The following is a 16,264-nucleotide window of genomic DNA, read 5'->3' on the forward strand; positions in this document are numbered from 1 at the left end:
TCCTCCCTCCCCCACTGCACAGAAGACAGAGGACCCATGATGGAGGCAGGGGGAGTTGTAGACCCACTTCCTGAGCCCCTAACAGAGGGAGGAAGTGGTTGGCTCTAAGCACGAGGCAGAGGAGGACACAGTCCCTCCCCCCCCACACCAGCATCCCTACTTCCATTCCAAGGGAGGGGCCCAAGGGGGAAGGCTCTGGTGGAACCAGTTCCTCTCTAACTTCTTTGCACAAGCTGCCAAAACCATGAGGGCCTGGGAACTGTCTCCTCCAACAGATCCGCTGACCTCCCCCGAGAGGTTGTTACAAACAGAAAAGGGGGAGGATAAGAGGGAAAAAGCCCAACAACTCACCACCCAACAGCTGTTAAGAAGAGCTCGGTGATGGCAGTCTGAGCGGGGCTGTGGGAGTAGGCTGCCCTGCACAACAGCTGCAGAGGAGAGGGTCCACAGGGGTGCCGAGCCTTCCTGCCTCTTCCTTCTCCCAGCTGCCCACCAATCAGGGCCTTTACCCGGCCGTGCGACACAGTCAGGGTGAGACAACTGCTAGACTCCCTTCCCTGAGGCCAGCACCGTAAGGGAGACCCTCCAGAGATGCGGCCCCACTATTCCTTCTTTAGAAAAAGGGCAGAGAGCATACCCTCAGGCCTATACCCCAAAGCCTCAAGGTGGAGCTGGCTCTGACAGTAGAAACCAAGCAGCTGGTCTACTTCCAAATGCCTATCAGGGTGTTGGCAGACAGAGCCTCAGAAAAGGCTGCTGCAGATACTGAAAAGAGAGGAGAAGCCCACAGCCCCCTGAATGGAGCAGATGCACGAACACTCCTCCCCTCCCAGGGCTCCAAGCCAAACCTATAGATAAGTAGGTCTGCTCATCAAAGCTGAGTTCCATACAAGCTTGTTGTCCCTGGAAAGGTGGCAGAGACTACAGAGGAAGGGTGACAAAGGCTAAGGTGTTGATGCCTGTTTCTCTTCCTCCGGGAAGATACTGAACTCACAGGTGGGTGGTGAGAAGGAGGTAAAAGCAGCCACATTCAGGTTGCCACTGGTTCTACTAATATCTCTTGCAAACTCTTCAACTGCCTCTTTCTTCTGAGATACGTGAGGGGGTGGAAGGAGAAGTGTAGGCTATCGCTGGAGGCTGGAATGCATGTGAAAACTCATGGCAGCTGGGATCATCTCCTCTCTCAGTCCATCTCACCTCAATCTGCTCGGCAGCATCTCCCAGCAACTATTGCCTACTCTGTAAACTGTGCTACTAAGGCCATCGCTTTGCCTCAACACCCACCCCTGGCCATAGACATCACCATCTTACCCTCCATCCGTGGGCTCTCTGTCCCACAGGCAAATGTAGCTCCATCTCCTTCTTCTTTCCTTATCCCTTGACCTCTAAGCCTGGTCTAACCACCTAAGACGGCCCGCCGTACCAGCTCTTCCCAGCGTTCCCATCAGGGAGCCCTTCCTAGCTGTCCACCTCATGAGGCCTGCTGCCTCACTCTGCATCTTCTCTGATCAGATGGGTTCAGGGTACACATCACTCATGTACTCAACAAAGAGTTACTGAATGCAAACTGTGTGTCAGGTGCTGTTTCAGCTGCCAGGGGCATAGCAAGGCACAAAATGACAAAAATCCTCATCCCCTTTGAGTTTACATTCTAGCTGGAGGCACAGTTTAAACAGTGATAAGTACTAAGAGAGAAATACAGCAAAGAAAGGGAATAGGAATGCTGGGCTGGGGAACATGATTTTAAATGTCAGGGAAGTCCTCAGTGAAAAGGGAACATCTGCTGAAAACATAAAGGAGATGAGGAGTGAGACATGCAGATATCAGAGGTGAGAGTGACCCAGATGGAGGAAATAGCAAGTGCCAAGGCCCCCAAGCAGGAGCCAGTCTGGTGGGTTTGGGAATGATAAGGAGGCCAGTGTGGCTGGGGCAGAGTGGGTGAGGGGCAGAGTAGTAGGAGACGAGGTCTGTAGGTGTGACAGGTTGAAAATGGCCCCCCAAAGAAATCAGGCCCTAGTCTCTGGAACCTGTAAATGTTACCTTACATGGTAAAGTTTTTGCAGATGTGATTAAGTGAAGGATCTTGAGATGCAAAGATTATCCTGGTGGGCCCTAATGCCGTTAAAAGTGTCCTTATGAGAGAGAGACAGAGGGAGATTAGACACTCACAGAAGAAGGTAAGGCAATGCGACCATGGAGGCAGAGACTGGAGTGACGTGGCCACAAGCCAAGGAACGCTGGCAACCACCAGAAGCTGGAAGATGCAAGGAATGGGTCTCTCAGAGAGCCTCCAGAGAGAGTATAGCCCTGCCAACACCTTGATCTTGGCCTAGCGGAATGAATTCAGACTTCTGGCCTCCAGAATTATGAGAGAATAACTTTCCATTGTTTTAAGCCACTAAGTTTGAGGTAATTTGTTACATCAGCCTCAGGAACCTAATACAGTAGGTTATCCTGTGTTTGAAGCTGTTTACATGCTGGCCTTGAGTATTCTTCAGGCAGGCACATGCACAGGTATGGGCTTTGGCCCCTCCAAGGTGACCTAGGAGCATCAAGACAGGGACCATGCCCACCCCTTATTTCCAGTGCCCCTGGGTGGACAGGCCCTTCCCTCCTGGGTCTCACCACAGACATCTGGGCCAAGGTCTCCTTGGAGCACAGAAGAGTCACAGCTAAGGAAGGTTACCCTTCAAAGAGTGACCCTTCATGGCACAATGGGGGTCAAGCCAGGCTGTGTGACAGCACCGTAAGCAGTTGTTCCAGACAGTCCTCTGGAAGCAGGATAAAGCTTGAGCTCAGCAGGCCACTCATGTTTGTCAAAGGGACTCACACACTGGAACAGATTTACCCAGGGGGAGCAGCTAAGGGAGAAGCAGGGCTACTTACTGGCCATGGTGGCGTCAGCCAACTCTGCAGATGATGCTCGGATTATGCAAAACTGGATGTGGGTTAGACCACAGAAGCTTTGCCTGGGATTCTGAAGTCCCAGAGCAACATGTGGGATAACGGGTGAGGGCGAGGACAGCTTTATAACAAGAAGGCAGGGGTGAGATGGAGCCCAAACCCTCCAAAGTGGAACCCCTTTCTCTGCCCCCCACTCAACTAAGCCTCTACCCAGATTCTGAGACAGGAAGAGTCCTGGTCCTTGCTGTTTCCAGTGACCTTGGCTGGGCCCTGGGAACATAACCCAGTGTACCTATGTGGATGTGTAGAGCAGCGTGGTGCCTGGCCTAACATATATGCTCAGTAACTACTTGCTGAACTGAAATTCAGCAGGGAATCAGCCTCTTGGGACTCTGGCCAGAAAAAGAGGCAGGAAAGGCTCTGAGGGTGGTCTGCCGGCCAGCGCCGAGAACTCTAGCAGCAGGTGGCCAAGGCCACCATCTGCGGCCCTACGGTGACTGTGCAACCCTCAGATTTTCCATCATGGACCCATTTTCAAATATTCTATGCTGATGTCAAACCATATACTGAACAACTGGTCCTGCTCACCGGTTTGGGAAATAGGCACTGTGCCCAGGCCCTCACACCCGCAAAGAAAGGCCCATCATAAGCAGACTGAATCGTGTGTCACCACCAAATGCTGAGGCACTGGATTGGGAAAAAGAGGAGGACAGCACACAGGTAGGGAAAGTCACAGAAAGGGAAGTCTTCCCAAACAAAGCATGCCACCTCTGCCTCTGCCCTTCAGGACACTCCATGAAGTTTGTCAAGGACTTAAGCTAACTTTTTTCCCCAAAGGGTAACTCAGGCCTAAAGAAAAAAGGTCTCTCATAAGGGCATCCCTACCTCACCTGGAGCCTGCAGAGGAAGTGGGGCTGGGGATGAGCAGAACGGGGGGCCAGGCAGAGCAGGCACCCAGGGTCCCATCTGTCTCCAGGATGAGAACACCAGCGGGGGAACTTGGCTCCAACAGTCATTCCAGCTGTGGTGAGACCACTTCCTCCCTCCAGAAGAGTGCGAGAAGACCCCCCGCAAGAAGGGAGGGGTAACTGCAGCCACCAGCATGTGCTGCCAGCCCCCATCCCGGCCCCGGGCCCAGGGCCAGGAGTGGCCGGCCCACAGCTCTGAGTGACCAGCTGACCTGGGGGAGGGCAGTCAGGAGAGGGGAAAACAGATTCAGATTTACCTGGACGATCCTGACAAAGTCCTCCGAGACACAAAGAAACCTCCAGATGATGGTGACACCACCCAAGAGCCTTCCTAGTCCTCGCTGACTGGCCCCTCTGCGCCCAGCACCCACTGCACCCAAGCTGTTCCTTACACCCACCAAGCTGACCTCTGGGAGACCTGGTCATCCGGCTCCCATCACCCACCCTGGCTCAGAACATGTAGCAGCTCCAAAGCCCTCCTTCCCCGATGACCACATTCACACCTCCTTAGGAGAACCAATTTCCCAAATAAGATCCATCCACCTCTCTTCCTCACTTGCCCCAAATATTTGGGTAAGCCCGCTCTCCATGTCAGACTGCAAGTTGCTTGGGAACCACCCGTGCTATCCTTTGCGCCTGCCTAAGGGCTTAAAACACAGCTAAGCCCAGGGAGGGAATACTGGGACTGTTGGCAGCCTGCTGCAATTCGAGAACCGAGAGCTTTTAACCCATCTTCTGCCTTGGGAGAAGCCTTGAGGACGCAGTGTGCTGGGCTATCTAAATGGCAGGTGTTCTGATATAAAACGTGCAGGGCTCTTGCCTGCTCTAGGGGGTTCAGAGAGGGGAGCCGAGCTGCTCGGCCTACACCATGACTATGGCTACTGTCCTTACTGCAAGTCCTGCCCCTGGGAGTGCCAGGCTGATGAGGTCTCCAAACACACTCTGGCGGCTGGCTGGGGTGTGTGTGGGGCTGGGTCGGGGGCACAGATAAGACAGCAGAAGTGAGGGCCTGCCAGGTGCAGTGGAGGTACTTCACTGGTGTGGCTAGAAGAGAAAGCGCAGAAGGTGGGGGTAGGGGTGGGAACAGCCCCCCTCGAGCTCAAAGGAATTAAGGAAATGTGCTGGCATCATCTGTTTTTAGTGACTTAACAGCTTTCAAGGACTTTGGTAGATCTTGCCTCCTACCTTCCCTCCACTCTTCTCTGCACCCCCTTGTGTCTCCCCCATAAAACCTCTCCCTCATCTCCAGTCCCTTCTGGGTGATGTAGCCGTGCTCAGTAGGGAAGGAGCACCAATTTCTTTGGGAGATGTTGAAGAAGGCAGCTTGTGCCAGACCAGGGTGCTCAAGCAAGAATTTGAATGGAGCCCAAAACCTAGAAGCAGAAAATTCCCAGAAGGCCAGGAATGAAAGATGGGCAGAGCACATACTGGGGTTTGGATGCCCACGTTGATCAGAATTCTCCCACCTCCTGACTGCAGCCACAATATTGACAGGTTGCTAAGGGTTCCTCGAGGGCTGGAGCCCAGCCCAGGGAAAGAGGAAAGCTGCACAGCTCGGCCTTGCCAGACCCGCGGAGGCGCATCGCTGGCCTCTGTCTTGCTGTGGCAAGAAGCCCGGACTTGTTATATAAAAGATCTGGCCTGCAGCTGGAGCCTGAGCAAAACACACAGCCTAGAGCCCATGCCTCTAAATCCGGCCAGGGAACATCTGAGGCCAACCCTGCCTTGAGTTGACAAAGAGAACGCCATCTGAGGAGTGGGATGGAGGCTTCCTAGAAGGCTGGTAGCAGGAAATGACAGTGACGGGGATACGGGGATAGGTAGGTGGGCTGCATGGAAGCCTGCCATCTGACGAAGGGGGATGTAATCATGAACTTACACAACCAAAGCAACCTCAAGTCCTGCTCCTCCAGGAAGCCCTCCATGACTAGACGCATTATTTGGACTAAACACTCTCTCAAAAGAGAAAGGGGTGTGTGCTCCAGGCACGTGAAGGGGAAGTATAACCTATCCTACTTGCCCTTTTCAGGGGACACAGGGAACAACAGTGTCTGGGGCTTCCGGGAAGTCGGTGTGCTACCTGGAGCATACTCTCCCTTCACAGTCTGTTCCTAGATCTAAAGAATGCCATTGGACTTCCCTGGTGGCGCAGTGGTTAAGAATCCACCTGCCAATGCAGGGGACACGGGTTCGAGCCCTGGTCAGGGAAGATCCCACCTGCCGCGGAGCAGCTAAACCTGTGTGCCACAACTACTGAGCATGTGCTCTAGAGACTGTGAGCCACAACTACTGAGCCCACGTGCCACAACTACTGAAACCCGCACACCTACAGCCTGTGCTCCACAACAAGAGAAGCCACCGCAATGAGAAGCCCATGTACTGCAATGAAGAGTAGCCCCCGCTTGCCGCAACTAGAGAAAGCACACACGGAGCAAAGAAGACCCAACGCAGCCAAAAATAAATAAATAAATAAGTAAATTAATTAATTAAAAAAAAAAGTGCCATTAATTTTAACTGCAGCAACTCTTGTTGGTCCAAGGTGGCATATTCCTATGAGAATTCCCCTCCTGTAAACTGTGCCAGACATTTGGCCCCATCTCATCCTTTGGCTCCCTGTTCACTGGCCTTCATGGAACTGGCATCCAGACGCACCAAGGTCAAATCTTGTTCTCATTTCCTTGTTCTCCACTCTGACATGCCAAGAACAGTACTGGGCATTCAAACATTCACTAATAACATTTGAAAATGGATCTCATTTAAAAAATAAATAAAAGGGACTGCGAGATGTGCTCCGCGGAGGAGGACAAGGGAAGCGAGCGCACAAAACCCTTTCCCATTTGGCCGGCACCCCACCTCCAATCAGGCGGGGCAGGCACACTCCAGCGACGTGCAAAGGAAGAGTGACTGGCCCAGCATCCCCCAGGACATGGGCTGCCTCTCCTCTGAGCCTGTGTTCTCCCCACCCTGTTTCCTCTTCCCTGAGAACAACTCATTTGTTCTGAAGTTGAACAGGAATGGGCTTAAACTGCATCAAAAGGGAGAAGATCTGACTCTTAAAAACTTAACTGCTGAAAATGTTGAAGTCCTAAGTCAGATGAAGAGATATCTTTGTAAAATTTCACATATGAGATGACTTCTTGCTCAGGCTAACACTACCTGACTCAAAAGCTGACCAATGGACTGGATGATTACAGAGATCCCTTCTAAGTTTAGGATTCTTAATGAAGAGAAAAACCCTAAGAGGGGACCTGGGCTCCATCAGACTCAAATGGGTCCACCGAAATCCCAGGCAGGGCTGCTGATTAGGGATCAACTCTCCATTATCTGAGAACTTTCCACTCCTCTTGCTCTAGTGGGATCTATCCTGGCTCAACACACTTTCGGGCCACCTCTTCCAGTTGTCTGGGGAATGCATACTCAGTTGAATGTTGGTCTGTTTTAGCAACGTAAATCTCATTTATTAAAACCTAGGATAAATTCCAAAATCAGCTCTTGTATACCCACACATGAATACTCAAAGCCAAACTGATAAACCCAGATTGCTTCTCTCTCCCACCAGTCAGGTGGAATGCAAACTCATTTTCAGGTAAATTTATGAAGAGAACCAAGTTGGTTAACATGAGATGATGAAAAGCTACATGGTGCGTATGTACAGCCAAAACCCAGGACAAGTGACATCAATGACTGAGTATTGGTAAGTCGACCCAAGGCCTCCTCGGCCAGCCCACCACCCCACCTTTATCCCTTATCCCATTAGCAGAGAGCTTCATTACCTGGGTGGCCTTGTCATTGGTACAGCAGGTGAAGGCCCCATCAGCATCTCGTGGCCACTGGCCCAGAAGGTAGGAGCTGAGGATGGTGTCCAGGGAGAAAGTACGCCGGACCTGGGGTGGCTGAGGCCTACACACTGGCTTTTCTGGGGCCACGGAACACGGGACACTGGCTGGAAGAGAGCACAGCCCACACACCTGGACGTCAGCATGGAGGCAGCAGACACAGTAACCAACCTTCCCTCTTTTAGGAAGCCTCACCGGACTGCTGCATCTTCACTTATATTCACCTCCCTCCTACAGAATTTGAAGCAGCCCATAAAAGCACATAGAGCGTGATGAAAGCTCTCCTGACTTATCCAGCTGGTCTTTGTCACTGGAAACAATTTACACCATTTCACGCTGCACGAGGGGTTACTTTACACATGTCTTCTTTCTCCTGTTCCTAATGGACTACAGACTGTGAACTCCCAGGTCTCCGCACTGAGTTTCCTGAGAGCAGGACTGTTTCCCATCATTAAAGAAGTAACTGGAAGTGGACAAAAACCAAGTTTTCCTCCATCTTTTATCCTGCCTTTTATTTCCTTTTATCTCCTGCCTTCTTCCAGCACTGATTGCAAGGCTCCTATGTACAAATTCAACCCAGTTAACTGAAGGACTCTTCCTATTTCCTTCAAGACCATTAGCTCCAGGGAACCTAGGTGACTGAGACAAAGAGAACGACATAACTACTTTCAACTATCCAGGATCCAGGAGAATATCCAAGTCTTTTGGTTCTCTCCTCTGTCTCTGACTTCTGGCTAAGTAGAACAAAAATAAACCAGTTACAAATCCACTTATTTTTCTTTTTACCTTGATTAAAGCTTTCTGGGGGAAGGTAAAATTTGAAACTGTTGCTAAAATCTAAGCATTCTGGAATCATCTGTAAGTTTCAGTCATCTGGGTTGACCGTGTTTTCCGCAGCCACATTCAAAACACACTACTATCTTAAGGTCTGTAAGGCTCTTTCCTTTAAGCAGAGCAAAATGCTTTCACATCTGTACTAATCTCTTGATAATTCATGTGTGCATTAAGCACAGCAAAAGAACTGGGGACTGTAGATATAAATAAACTTGAAGAGCTTTATATTAAAAAGACACTAACAGGTTGGCAGGTTCCTCAAAAAGTTAAATATAGAATTACCATACCATCCAGCAATTCCGCTTCTAGGTATATATACAAAAGAATTGAAAAGAGGGTCTCAAAGAGATATCTGTATACCCATGTTCATAGCAGCACTATTCACAATAGCCAAGAGGTAGAAACCACCCAAGCGTTCACTGACAGATGAATGGATCAACAAAATGTGTTCTATACATACAATGGAGTCTCAAAAAGGGATGAAGTTCTGAAACATGTTATACCATGGAAGAAACTTCAAAACATTATGCTACATGAAATAAAACCGACACAAAAGGACAAATATTGTATGATTCCACTTATATGAGGTACCTAGAATAGGCAAATTCATAGGGACAGAAAGTAGAACAGAGGTTACCAGGGGCTTAGGGGGAGAAGGGAATGGGGCATTATTATTTAATGGGCACAGAGTTTCTGCTTGGGGTGATGAAAATATTCTGGAAATGGACAGTGGTGATGGTTACACAACATTATAAGTGTACTTAATGTCACAGAATCATAAACTTATAATGGTTAAATGGTAAATTTTATGTTATGTGTGTTTTACCACAATAAAAAAAGGAGAGAAACACTAATAATACTATCTACCTTCTCCAAATCCATTTAAATATTTACACACATTTTGACATAGTATAATCAATACGAAATGTATTACTTGATATTCTGCTTTGTTCTACCCATTTCCAAGTATCAACAATCTACATATCTGTCGTTTTTAAAGACTACATAATATTCCACCAAGTTGATATACAGTGGTTTGCTTAGCCCCTCCCATATTATTGGACGTTTGAGAGGTTTCCCCCACCCCAATTTGAATATCATAAATGTTATTGCATAGATAACTTTTAGTCTCAGGTTTTATCTAATTCCTTACATATTTCTAGGTCATTTTCCTCAGCCATCATATAGTAATGTGCTCATTTAAAACAAACTAAAGGGACTTCCCTGGTGGTGCAGTGGTTAAGAATCCTCCTGCCAATGCAGGGGACACGGGTTCGATCCCTGCTCCGGGAAGATCCCACATGCCGCAGAGCAACTAAGCCCGTGCACCACAACTACTGAAGCCCACGCGCCTAGAGCCTGTGCTCTGCAACGAGAAGCCATGGCAATGAGAAGCCTGTGCACTGCAACGAAGAGTGGCCCCTGCTCGCCACAACAAAGCCCATGCACAATGAAGACCCAACACAGCCAATAAATAAATAAAAATAAATAAATTTATTTAAAAAAATAAATAAATTTTAAAAAATAAATTAATTTTAAAAAACAAATTAAAAATGACTTATAAAAGTAGTGGGGGGGTGGTTTCCCTGGTGGCGCAGTGGTTGAGAGTCCGCCTGCCGATGCAGGATTGCGGCCAAAAAAAAGTACTGTGAATTGTGGAAAATTCAAGAAATATGCAAACAAACAGAAAAAACTGCAAATCTCAACACCCAGAGATAATCACGGATAATACTATGAGATATATATCCTTGGGGGCCTTGCCTTCTATGTACGTGCATGTATGTGTGTGCGTGCGTGTGTATGCTTTAAAATGAAAAATGGGATTATACTGTACATATTACTTTGCAATGAGTTTTTACCTTATATCATAAACACCTTTCCAAATCAATATATACTGACCTACAACACACCCTTTTAAATGACCTTAACACTCTTTAAACTCTTCAAAGGCTTTCTTTCAAAGACAGTACTCATAGGCCTCGTGTTCTGGTCCCACTTACCTTTCCTTTACACGTCACTCCTCTTCAAGATCTCTATGTCCTGGACAAACTATACTATGCACCATTTCCCACCCATGTCTTGGGCCTGCCCTCCTCTGAGGTTTTGCACATGTGCTCAGGGCTGAAATGTGATCCATCCATCAGGGCCAGCCTAAACATCTCCACCTCCACGGAGCTTCCTGAGTCCCCTGGAAGGAATGTCTCAGGATTTTCTGATTTTCCCCAGTACTTTGTACTCTTCTAGTACTTCCCAGCCTCTATTGGATTACAAGTATTTGTAAATCCCAGCTAATAAACAACCTGTGGCCAAGGGCTGTCTAATTTATCTTTGAACCCCACACAGCATCTACAGCATAGGGTTGGAGATTGGCAGATGCCTAAGTATTCTTATAAAATCAAAAACCTGTTACTATCAGGGAGAGCCTGCTCTAATTACACCTGGATTCTAAGTTTGTGTGCCTTGCACATCCATGCTCACCCTGCTCCCTGTGAGTAAATCCCCCTGAGCTGCTTGCCCCCTTTCCTCTCTCTGAGGCTCAGGGAGGCCCAACCTCTTTCTTCCCCTCCCTGCACCTGTCACCCAGAAAGTTAGTGACAGGCACGCTGGGTTCAAGCCCCAACTGCATCCCCTACACCGGCATTTCAACCACTTGTTTTTCTATCCTGGGCTTAAGATCAAAAGGTGGCAATCTGGATACTTCTGGGAGATCCTGACCCATGCCGGCAGCCTGGCCAGACACCAAAATGCTGTCCTGTGGTTCTCCCAAACTGTCTCTAAGAGCCCACTGTTGAGGCGGGGGCCCTTGAAGGCAAGTTTACACGATTACATGACAGAGAAGCAATGAGGCAGGTGGGAAGCAGATGAGCCAGAGACTGGCAGAGAGGCCAGAACACCATGATTCTAACAGCTCCTTCACTGCTGTCGGAAGAAAGAGGGCTGGGACTCCAGGGCTGAGAAAAAAGCACTGGGGAGAAAGATTTCTTGGGGCCACCTCTCTCAGCCCCTCAGCAGAAATTGCTGCAAAAACCTCCTTTAGAAATTTTTCCATCCTGAGGCCCTAAGTATGCTCTTCTGAGTTTGTGTGCCTTGCACCCTAAGTATGTATAATACTTTCAAGTTTGTATAATACTGTCAAGTTTTGCCCCCTCCTCACAAAGTACTTGTGCGTGTACAGTCTTTTGTTCTCCTAAAGGGGCTCCAGAAAGACTGATAAGGAGACCAAGGCACAGAGAAGTCCAGTCTCAGATTGGACTTGGTCACCCAGAAAGTCAGGAGGCAGTCCTACATCCAAATCCAAGCCTCCTTCCTCCTACATCAGTCCACAGGGCTCTTGGCCCTTTTGCATCAGGAGCACCTCCAAGGGTGCAGGACACCTGCCTACATACCTGAAGGAAGAAATGCCTAGCAGCTCCTTCAGGGAAGGGAGTAAGGAAGGAGACCACATAGCAATTTTTTGTTTGGGGTGTTGGTTGGTTGGTGTTTTGGAGAAGCCTTTGAAGCCTAGTGGGAAGGATTCTAGTAAACCATATGCCCATTTTACATCTTCCCATTGATACCCTTCACAGCCCACCTCATTGGCCAGTTACAGGAAGAGTCCAATTTCAAGGGCAGTAATCAGAGATGACATTTTACTCCCCAGCACCCCCGGGGTTGGGGAGGACCCAGGATCCTGGAATTTGGTATAAGAATCCAACCACCCATTTTGATCAACTCTACATCCAAATCTGACCTAAGTTATTCATAAAGACTCTGAGCGCTTCGTCGGTTCTGACTTGCTCCTCCGTATACAAAAACAAAACAAAACAAAAACACGAATACAAAAAAAAGAAAAAGGGGAACAAGGGTGAATGGGGAGAAATCAAGTACCCCAATCCAGAACCAGCTGCCTCTGACCCAGCCCCCTCCTCTCTGCTAGGCCTGCAAGGATGTCGCTGCATCTAAGACAAACTGGAGGACTCACCTCAGTTTCTTTGCCTTAAATGAGACCGCAGGGCCCCAGACTTATTTCTACAGTGACTACATCCTAGCACAGGGTGCCGGCCCAGCTCCTGACCAGCCGCAAGGTGACAGAATTCCCTTCTGTCTCAAAGCACTCAGCAAAGCCCCAGCTCCCCTCCAAAACCCCCACGTTCTTAGACCCTTTGAGGTGATGAAAGTGCCATGTTTCCTTCACGCCCAGAAACTAAGGGAGGGGGGCACTTTAAAAAGATGAGATTTTGACAGGAAAACTAATCTACCACTTATTTTAAAAAACGCCACCCCAAATGGTTTGGTGATGACCTGCTAATTTGGGCACCAGAACTGATTAAGGGAGAAACCAAGGTGTCAGGTTCCCTCCAAACGCAACACAAACTGAAGCCAAAGCCAGACATTGACATGTTCTGTGCCATTCTCGAAGGGGCCACAGGCTGGAGCAGTGTGGCCCCCGAATATCTGGGAAGGGCTCAGGTGTGAGGGATCTGGTTCTGACTGCAGCTCTGCCCTCACTGTGGCGTGACTGCAGCCCACACCTCATGCCCTCCCCCCTCACCAGGCCTGCTCTCCCATCGGGCAGGCAGGAGCACAGTCCCAGCCTCAGTTACCTCTCAGGGACGCTGTAAACAACGAAAGATGAGATGCAAAAAGGCTTTAAAGTCTTCATTAGATCGATCATGTCAAACCAATTACTGTCAGTCAGCCCCTCCCCACACCACAATCTTTTACGACTGAAGGTGTGGGTGGGGAAGGAAGAGGAGACATGCAGGGTGAGTTCCAGCCACCAGTGTCCCCTGGGAAGGCCCACAGCTTCAGTGTCAGAGCCCTTTCCTTTCCTAGTGTTGGTCTAACCCAGCCAGGACAGCACCCAGAGTGAATGATACAGGCGAAAGAGAGCCGCTGGGAGGCGTGGGCATCAGCAGCGCTGTCAGCACCGAGACCTCCCTCAGTCGGGAACATCCTCTAAGAAATCTCACAAGTGAGTGCAGTTGAAATAGGGGCTCCTGGGCTTATCCCTCCCTTATGGGTGCACCCACCGGAAAGATCTGGGGATGGGGTTCTGCCCTGCAATTGTGTGATTATGGTTAAAGGAGAAGTGTTGAGAAGTCACAACGGTTGCTTGTGGTCGGAAGATGAACTGGTTTCATTTCTGGAAAGTACCCCTCTCAGATTTGGGAAACAGGACAATTGGCTGCCCTGTCTGAGAAGAGACGCTCCTATCATGACAGGCCAAGACAAAGCAGCAAGTTGCGGGGCCCTGGCTGGGTGGCTGCGGGAGGGTGGGGTGTCCTGTTTACAGCGCTGTGGGGTATTATCGGCCCATCGCATGCAGCAGCCTCCACAGCCCAACCACCTGGCGAAGCTCCCTGGCACAGGGCCAGGCCATTTCACCATACAGCTGAGCAGTGGAGGATGCTTTGGTTCTTGGGCAACGGCAAGTGGAAAACACAAAACAAAACAGCACACACCAGAGATAAGAAGCCTTAGGTGATATCTTCCGGAGCCACTTGGCCCTGTCTCCCAACTGCTACATTTCTATGGCTTTGGGGAGAGCGGGCTCTGAGTGGAGTGGACCAGTGGTCAAGTGTCTGCTGCACCTTGGGGGACAGTGAATAGGGCAGAAACACACAAACAGCTGACGAGGGGCCTGGCACACCACAGTAGACTGACTGATTCCTTCAGTAGCAGGTTCTGGGTGCCCACCACAAACCAGCCCTGTGATAGGCACTGCAGACACGGGAGGAGCAGGACAAGAAGCTGCTGACCAAGCTGAAGTGGGGCAGGCCAATACGAGCCCCAAGGGCCAGGCTGCCAGCTGAACCTCCGGGGGTTCCTCCAGCCACTGACTCTTCAGAAGGACCACCATTTGGTCTCTGCTGTTCCCTCATATTCCTGGCTGGAAATCAGCTCAGGCCTGACCACACCAGCAAACCCTCACTGCGGGAACCCAAAGGAGGAGGGCGACAGCTCTTAGGAGGGGTCAGGGAAAGGAGGAAGGCAGCAGACGACACAGGAAGTGAGGCATCTGTGGCTGCCCTTCTCAACTTGGTCAGAGATAGACTGTGGGGTGGAGGCTTAGCAGCTTACAAGGAGAGACCAGCCGCTGACCAGAGGGTCCTGGCTGGGAATCTAGGGGGGGCTACTTCACTTACTTTACTATCTTTGGGGCAATGCAGGAGAGAGAAACCTGGGAAACCAGACAAGGCTACTCTCCACCCATCCTCCATTAGCTTGAGGCTGAGTGACCCCAAAATACCCAAGAAGGACTACAGAAGGAAGAAGAGAGACAGCCAATGAGATTTCACAGGTGGCAAAAACTCAGCAACTGGCAGGCTCAGCAAACAAGTTATCAGTCACTTTCTCATGTCACTGGGCTTTGAGCCATTATTAGCACTAGTCTTCTTGCCTTCCCTCTTTAAAATAACTCTCATTATAACAGAAGCTGTACATAGATAGGAGGAAATTAAAGGAAATTTTAAAAATGCAGATTAGCAAAAACTGAAAAATAAAAACGATGCATGCCGCCACTCAGAAATCACCATTCTGCACATCCTTCCTGATCTCTCCCTGTGCACCTATGTGTGCATATGTATTTTTAATAAAATGAGATCTTATTACACGTTTTTCTAACAATATGCTTTTTTCAGCCACTGTTCTTCACTTCAGGAGAAGCAGGCAGGGAAAGGGCCACCCAGGAGGCTGAGGCAGGGCAGACGGTTAGACACTGAGGGAGCAGGCCCTGTCCTGTCCCGTCTCCTAGCTGTGATGCAGCACTTTTGTTGGGGGTGGGGGAGGCGGGGGGAATGATAACCTGGAGGGGAGCAAAGTAAAACAGGGATGCAGAATTTCTAAATATTCCCCAATACCAGATTTGCAGTAAGTAGGGGAAGTTCCTCCTCACAGCTTCACAGGGATTACTTTTCCACTTCAGTATGTGTGCTGGGATTAAACAGTGCAGGCAGTCTTCTGAGCTGCTTGCGGTCCTGCGCCGCTTAACTGCTTAACTCAGGGACATGTGGGTTTTGGAGGGAAGCTGTGGTCAAACCGAAATCCTCAATATGACTGTACAAGAGTTAGAAGCCCTCCTTGGAAAGCCCAAGGAGACCCCATCCATCCCAGCTGGGAAAATTAAACCTGGGGCTTTAAACACTTCTTTCAAACCCAAGCAATAGCTCATTTCAATCATAACAGGGAGAAGAAACTAAAGAAGTGAGATTAAAAAGAAGGAAGAAAAAAGGAGTAACAGCACATTTCCCTTACCAAGAAGGCTTACCTAAAGAGAAAAAAAAAAGAGTGATATTTGTATACACATGAAAAACTTCTCAGCCAGGACCTTAATACTAACTCCATATTTAATACTAACTCCATATTTAATATTAACTCTGTATTTAATACTGTCTCCATATTTAAGTGTATAGCTCAGGTGAAACCTTTTCTTGCTGTGTGTCTGACTCCCCAGGATGCAGACCACATCCATGGGCAGCTGGAGAGAAGGGTCAGGAGAAACCCATTTGGAGGTGTCACTATGGGGAAAAAATGAGGAATACCCTAACTCTTCTTATCAGCAAGGAGGGAAAGGTTGATCCCAAAGCGTACGTGTGTGTGTGCGTGCTCGCGTATGAAGAGTAGACAGCAGTTACTTAGACATTTGTTCAATTCTCAAGAAGCTGCAGTTAGAAAGAAAGGAAGTGGTGTGAACTTTTCACCTTTTACCTGAATTCTATGAAGAGGAGTTCTGAAGGATTT

At 49.1% G+C, this 16,264-nt stretch overlaps 1 protein-coding gene across 4 annotated transcripts in view; it reads right to left on the reverse strand.

Annotated features, from left to right (window-relative positions):
• FAM117A (family with sequence similarity 117 member A) overlaps nt 1-16,264 on the reverse strand; it is a 49,799-nt gene that overhangs the window by 9,849 nt on the left and 23,686 nt on the right. For 3 of the 4 annotated variants that reach the window (XM_024742734.1, XM_024742739.1, XM_024742730.1), the window contains exon 2: nt 7,646-7,815. The gene's annotated coding sequence lies outside the window, so the exon portion shown is untranslated. Of the gene's footprint in view, nt 1-7,645; nt 7,816-16,264 lie in introns of those variants that run through there. The other variant, XM_024742724.1, reaches the window with a different exon arrangement.

The sequence above is a fragment of the Neophocaena asiaeorientalis genome, unplaced genomic scaffold (genome assembly GCF_003031525.2).
Source record: "Neophocaena asiaeorientalis asiaeorientalis breed wild unplaced genomic scaffold, Neophocaena_asiaeorientalis_V1.1 scaffold1, whole genome shotgun sequence".
Lineage (NCBI taxonomy): Eukaryota > Metazoa > Chordata > Mammalia > Artiodactyla > Phocoenidae > Neophocaena > Neophocaena asiaeorientalis.